A 7645-nucleotide genomic window follows, 5' to 3' on the forward strand; every position below is an offset into this window, starting at 1 on the left:
TTAGGCTTGCATTAATTTGTTATATCAAATTAATGCAAGCCTAAAGTTAATGCAAGCCTAAATATCGATGTAACGAAACATCGATAACGTTGCTATTTAAATTACATTTGATTATTCATGCGGAAAAGATACTATTTCCGTTTTTCTTCTGTACGTATCATAGTTAAATTTAAATCAAATTAATTAATAAAAACTGCATTAATTGACATTCACATAATACAAATGGCATTCAAGAATATGTTTAACTTAAATCAGTGTTTCTCAACCTCTAACGAATCGTCGCCTCCTTCAACGTAGTATCGGCCACTTCACTTTAAAATTTCGATGCCGAGAGCCAAGACTAACGCCAAATTCGTACTGCATTGAATAGACTAGTGACTAGTATAATGTTATTTGTTTAATTATTGTACGATATAACGAATAAAATATCTAATTATTCTTAATATAATGTTTTACTAAATCGCCCAGAAAATTGTTTTTCGCCCTGCAAAATATAAATTGTTGCTAATCGTCCTGTCAACATCGAAAAACGCCCACATGAGGGCGATATCGCCCCCGTTGAGAAACACTGGCTTAAATGAAATGAAATAAATTTATTAGTATAATATTAATACAGTAAACTTTCATTAACGGACACTTCCGAATAGTTAACACCTCTATTTAACAGACATTTTTACAATTCCCATACCATTCAAATGGGACATTTATTATATTTACCTTTAAATAGCGGACACTCTAAATAACGGACGCCGTCGTCCATAACCAACCTTACGAAAACGTAAAATCCTATCTTCAATATTTTGAAAGAATTAATTACATACGAAATATTTTAAAACGAAAACAAAGAATCGGTTTAAATACTCTTTCAGACGATGAATTTTGACGGTAGGCATCAGACTGGCTCAAAATAGAGGAAGAGAGCAGGTTATAAGAAGGCGAACAATATTCTTTATCTGTTAGAGAAGTTTAAACTGGTTAAGTTGTCAGCCACCATTTATCGTTATACATATTAAATGTTCAATTTCAATGTAAAACCATCTCTGTAATCCAAAACAATATGGTAGACGTGTCTCACAGCAATTCTCGGTTAGCAATATGATTTTATTGTCTAATTGAACTACATATTCATTTCGGGTTGGTGTAATATGTTCCAACCCCTCCTCAGTGAATTTTCCAGTATATAAATTACAAAAAAAAAGAACAGCCCTTCCTTATCTCTGACATTATACAGGTACAAACCTTCTAAAAGCCATAAATAGGTACTGTACACTTACTTTTATAATATATATTGATTGATGATTAAGATTTTTAAGGAGAAAAATTAACCATCATCAACCGAAGACGTTTATTACATTTAAATACTTTAATCGATAGTATGTCGATTAATAATTATAGATCTATCGATAACTTTTTAAACTATCGAACTATCAATACTTACGCAGTCGATACCCATCTTAATGCTTACAAAGTGTAATAATGGAAAAATGCTCTCTCTTCTGTTATTTTCAACATATTGATTAGCGTAATTCAAAAAAAAAAAATAATATAAACCCTGTTTACATTTAATTCCTGCCTAGCAGACTTAAAATCGAGTTTTTCGACATTGCTTCTCATTGAAATTTTCATCCCTCTAGCTTGTCTTTCATTTTAAGGAAATTATAAGTCTGTCATAGTAAAGTTAAAAAATAAGAATGGAACAGCGCTGTTATGCCCTACTTGATCAGATATTTGCTAAAGAAAAATGAGAGATCGAAGCTGCAACTATCAGAACCATTAGCAACATTACAAAAAACGGCTTGTAGTACTCTACTGCTTTGACAAATGATATGACTGCTGGCAGAAGGTTCTTAAAGCAAATCTTTTTAAAACACTTGTATAATTAACGTAATAAAAGTTATAGTAAACGTTTGTTTTATCTTTTACTCTACTGATGACAGGAATACTCACCACTATTGTCATTTTCTTTTGGATCGTCATCCCCATAAACAACTGTACAAAATCATCCTGTTGAATCTAAAATTTTTAAAATGGAATTTAAGTAAAAAGAATTATGTATATGAAACCTATTTAAGTTATAATATGTCACAATAATACGACTCAAAAATATGTTGAATAGTATTTGATGAAGAAATAAAAATACATTTGTCTTATTTATTAATAAAATAACTAAGCAAAATAAACAGTTTAAGATACGAGTTGATGAATGTATTTTGTTACAATCGTTCAAAACCTGAATGTCTCCCACAGTTTAAGGTGCAGTATTCATCTCTCAAATACCATCATCAAAGTTCTCAAAATTAAACGACAATGTAATACTCTCTGCGATAGACTATTTCCTAAATGAATTTACACTGAATTAATTACGTAGTAAAAACTTGAACATCGTTTATTCAAAACTTTGATTTTGTAATGCCATTCACTCGTCGAATGAATGAAGGTATTATGCATCAAAGCATAATATCTTCATAATTCATAAAGCATAATTAAAGATATGACGTGTCTTTAAATCTAAGTGCTTTGAATTAAAGGCAAAGAAAAGTTTTAACTAAATTGTTCTTTTCTTTCCTATCTTATGAGACTTTATTCTACTTTGAAAATACAGTATTAATTTTAGCCTAATGTTATTGAATCTGTCGCAAGAAACTGTTCAGATTTAAGATATACTATTGTCGCTAGATATATACAGTATGGTCACAGGAGGTTAAATCGTAAGGAGCTACAAATTGTCAGTGATACAGATACGATATTGTCAGCTACAAAGTTGCAGAACATGAGAAATACGTACTATTTTCTTTTAGTGCATTCCGAAATATTAAGTGTGATGCCGAAACAGGCTGTGAAATTGACAGGAAAATTAAGCATTTTCCTGCCAATACATCAGCCATCAGCAAGATAATAATTTTCACTTGAAACATTTAAAAATAATCCATTCTTTAAATTTAAATCTTTTAAATTAAAAATATTAAAAAAATACAAATTTGTTTTTCATTTAAAAAATGAAACAATTTTCAGGTAATATAAAAATTATAATAGAAACTATAGATTATAAAATCTAGATAGAAAGAAATATGATGAACGTATATAAAACGGCCACACTGTATATATCTAGTGATTGTAAGAAATATCAACATTCTTTCAACAGTAAACACTTTTTAGTTCGGCATTTAGAAGGGAAAAGAACATTATGCGAACACACAGACGAATAAACCAACATAAAACTTCACATCAATATGCTGTATTGTTGAACTCCACTCATGGGTGTGATTAACATGAGTGGAGTTCAACAATATAGAAAATAGATTGTTTTTTTCTGTTCTTTTTATTTATTGTGAATCAACACATTGATATTTACAAAAGTCAGATTATTGAGATTTCAAGATGAAGTCAGATTAATTAAACACGTAAAGATTTATCACAAGAACATTGAATAAAAAGTTCATTATTAATTTTAACGTTTAAAAAATAATATAATCTGTAAAAGTGAAATTAAAACATTTAAAAATTTGAGCGATTAAATTATTTGTAATTTAATATGATATAAACCTGAGAATTTGATTTTCTGAGACGAAGAACATTTAATAAATTTTTATAAGCTCCTAAGCACGAAGGTCTCCCCAAATATTATGAAATTTTGTCTTTCGCTTCTCTGATTAACGTAAAAATTGTTGAAAATTCCGGGAAACATACTGTAATTAAATACAAAAAATTTAGAAGTTATTTTATAATTTTAACAATATAACAAACCTAGGGTATTGTCGAGAATTTCTAATTTTATAAATACTGTATCCTATTATGAGATAATATAAGTAAATATTTAAATTTGAATTTAATGATTATAGCCTATAGTAATATAAGTAGAAAAATATATTTATTAATTTATTATAAAATCTTTTTGATAAAAAAATAACTTGAAGAACTGAAATGGATGACTACTGTAGAAAACAATAGTAGCTGGATTTTTGATCATAGGAAAGAAAAGACACGTTAATAAACAGCAAGATGATCTTATTGTATTCTAGTAATTCCTGAATCATTTTCGTATAAATGATTTTGTTAATCAATATCTTACAATTTTTCTTCATAACTCTATTTTCATTTCTAAGTAATTACTTCTATAAAAGAATAAATTAAATAAAACGAAAACTTTCGAAAACCAATTGCCCTATTTGAAATAATGTGTAAAAATCTTATGTAATTACAAAATTATTTCTACATGATGGTGAAAAAATTTTTTCCACAGCCGATTATTGCGAAAAGTGGCTGCTTTAGTTCTTTATCATCATTAGAATCTAGGAATTATTATCATCGCCCAGTAATTTTTTCAATTTTAGGAAAGTTCTTCAATTGCTATTTTACGTATAAAAATTAATAATTATATGCATAAACCTTAATTATGCTTCATTTCTAACGGTGACAGAAAAATACTTTCTTCNTAAGTAATTACTTCTATAAAAGAATAAATTAAATAAAACGAAAACTTTCGAAAACCAATTGCCCTATTTGAAATAATGTGTAAAAATCTTATGTAATTACAAAATTATTTCTACATGATGGTGAAAAAATTTTTTCCACAGCCGATTATTGCGAAAAGTGGCTGCTTTAGTTCTTTATCATCATTAGAATCTAGGAATTATTATCATCGCCCAGTAATTTTTTCAATTTTAGGAAAGTTCTTCAATTGCTATTTTACGTATAAAAATTAATAATTATATGCATAAACCTTAATTATGCTTCATTTCTAACGGTGACAGAAAAATACTTTCTTCGTTTACAAAAATTATTTGACCAACTGACAGAGCTTCTTGTTATTATCGTTTAACAATAATTTTTCGAAGAAACAAGAAATATATATTAATATTTTATGAATTGCATTTGAAATTTAAATTTTTTAGCAATGGTTTACACCAGTGATTCTCAAACTTTTTCGATCCACCGCCCCCTTTGTTCCATAAAGTTATACCCAACGCCCCCTAATCCATTTTCTCTTGTGTGAGAAAAGGATTGGAAATATTCTTAGGAAAACTTTTCTATGAATCTCACACTTTGTGCCCTTACTGTACATTGTTCTCATCATCTGGAAACCATTAAANTTCTTGATTAAAATTAATATGAAGCGAATAATTTTTAATGTAAATATAATTAAAGTATAAAAACGAATTAATTAGTTAAATATTTAAAATATTTTTCAATTTTATAAAATAATTTCGTGTCAAATAATTAAAATTAAAGAAAAAGTCTATCGACACGATCATCATTTCATTCTCTGTCATGTTTCGAAATATATTCCACATTCCTTTAAGACAACGTGATTGCCAAACTTTCAAAAATCTTTTAATTAATTAATTAAAACATAAAAATTTAAATATTAAAAATACAAAATTGAATTTAAAAACTACACATAAACGAGGACTCCATTTACTATCGTCTGTGCTGACTATATTTTGTGACGAGCTGTTCTACGATTCTATGATCTGAACTACTTTGAGATATGAAACGTTTTGTGTGTTAAGTCATTGTTTTGTTAACTGATTAATATTTATTACTTTGTGTTTTATTGTTCATTGACGAAGTTAAATTAAATCCAGGTATATTTTCTCGGACACCATCTTCCACTCCTTCATCTTTCTCCCCTCTTTCGAACTCTATCACATCTAACAAATGTCATCGATCACATAGTGAACCTGCGTTAAAAACTCAATATCTGATTCCTTCTTTTATCTGTTCAAATTCAAATTTAGCACAGTGTCAAAGGCTTAAAAACATGAAAATTTGTAACTAATAAATGTGAAATTTATTTGTGAACCTAACAGATTATATTACCCCTATCCCTTCGCTCCTATATTAATAACAAATTACGGATCGAGAAAGCTTTAGACGACGAAGAAGAAATCTTTAATTAATTTTTTGTAACGAAACAAAAAAATCAAATGGTAAAGAGCAATAATCAAAATTGATAAAAGTGCATCGATAAGGTTAAGGGACGAGACAACAGATGGCAGCAGAAGAAAGCTTGAAATTAACAAATGAAACAGGAATAATTATAGTTGTTATAATTTTAAATTAACCTCAGTTATGTAAATAAGTTTCTTACTTAACTAATTAGATAATTTATTGTTATTCTTATCTTTAAATGCGAGAGAAAAATGATGAGATAAAACAATCGTTAATTTATGAGAAAATTTTCTAACCAAATACAGTACTTATTTTAGATTAATTTGTTAGTCGAACGTTTAATGTACAGTTGAAAAAAAATTCCTACTGTTGAACAGAAACTAAAACGAAGAAAGTTTAGTATTAACTATCACATGAAAATTATAACTATTTACATGTTTTTAGTATCTATATGCACGGACGTATGTGCCCTGGAGTAGAGCGTGCTCCTTTTGCCTCAGCCAAACCCTTTTATTTTTTGAACGAGCGAAACAGGAGAAATTTTTGTTTATTAATTTATAGTAGGAGGACCATACGGATGGCGTTTAAGTTTTACAAGAAAGAGACATAATTGTATCTTTGAAAAGTATATTTGATAATTGTTTAATGTCTTTGTGAAACTTTTTGTACACTTCCGATCCGTCGTTTTCTATTACAAAAATATTCGACATGGTATTATGAAAAGCAAATTCGCTAAATAACGCTTTTATTGGAATAAACTCTTTATTTTCAACTTTCCTCTCTATTTTGCCTAAGAGGAGCGTAACAGATTTCTCCAATATTGTCATCATCTTAATTGAACAATAATTACAGTATAATAATCATTCAAATTTCCAAGTAAAATTAATGATAATAGAAATTATTAATTTAATTGCCTGTATGTTTTTATTTTATACCACTTATTACATTGGTGTAACACCAGTGTAATAAGTCGTAATAAGTGGCATAAAATAAAGACATAGAGGCAATTCAATAGGGCATTATTACACTGGTGTTACACCTTAGCACCAGTATGTCTAAATAATGTGCCAAGTCCTACGTAGACAATAATAGAACAAAAATAGATAACAGAAATTGTCCATTATTTATACAATTACTCCTTTCAATTTTGTGCTAGTGAAAGTTGAAGATATTATATTGCGAAATTCTTTCAATATTGTCCTCTGACAACTGAGATCGATAATTTTCTGATTCCCTCCAATAAAACACCAGCATTTTCAATAAACCACTAAACAATCCCCAATTTATTAAAATCAACTACTTTTTTATTATTCCATTAATTTAAGTGATAGAATGATACCTCTTTGCCAGGTGCATTCATATGATTTACAACCATAAAATTCTTCATGTGTTCCAAATCGGAGACAAGGAGAATAGGCCTAGAGCCTTGAAAATATCTATAAATACAATACTTTCTAATTATTATTAACCGGTTAATAACCCAGCTATTTATTTTTTACTTCACCAAAAAAAGCTTAGATCTTAATTAAAATATTGATTAAAATTTAAAATTAATTTTAAGTTTTCATAATTAATTTTTATATAAAATAGTTTAAATTCTAGATATTTTCATACTATTATTTAAATTAAATACTTAACTATACCAGAAAATCAAAAGTATAATCAGAAAAAGTAATACTGTAGGCCTACATTTATAAAGTAATGCATTTAATATTTCTATTCTCAATTGGTCACAGTAATATATTTAAATGAC

This window comes from Centruroides sculpturatus, unplaced genomic scaffold (assembly GCF_000671375.1).
Source record: "Centruroides sculpturatus isolate CEXI.00-Female unplaced genomic scaffold, Cexi_2.0 scaffold827, whole genome shotgun sequence".
Lineage (NCBI taxonomy): Eukaryota > Metazoa > Arthropoda > Arachnida > Scorpiones > Buthidae > Centruroides > Centruroides sculpturatus.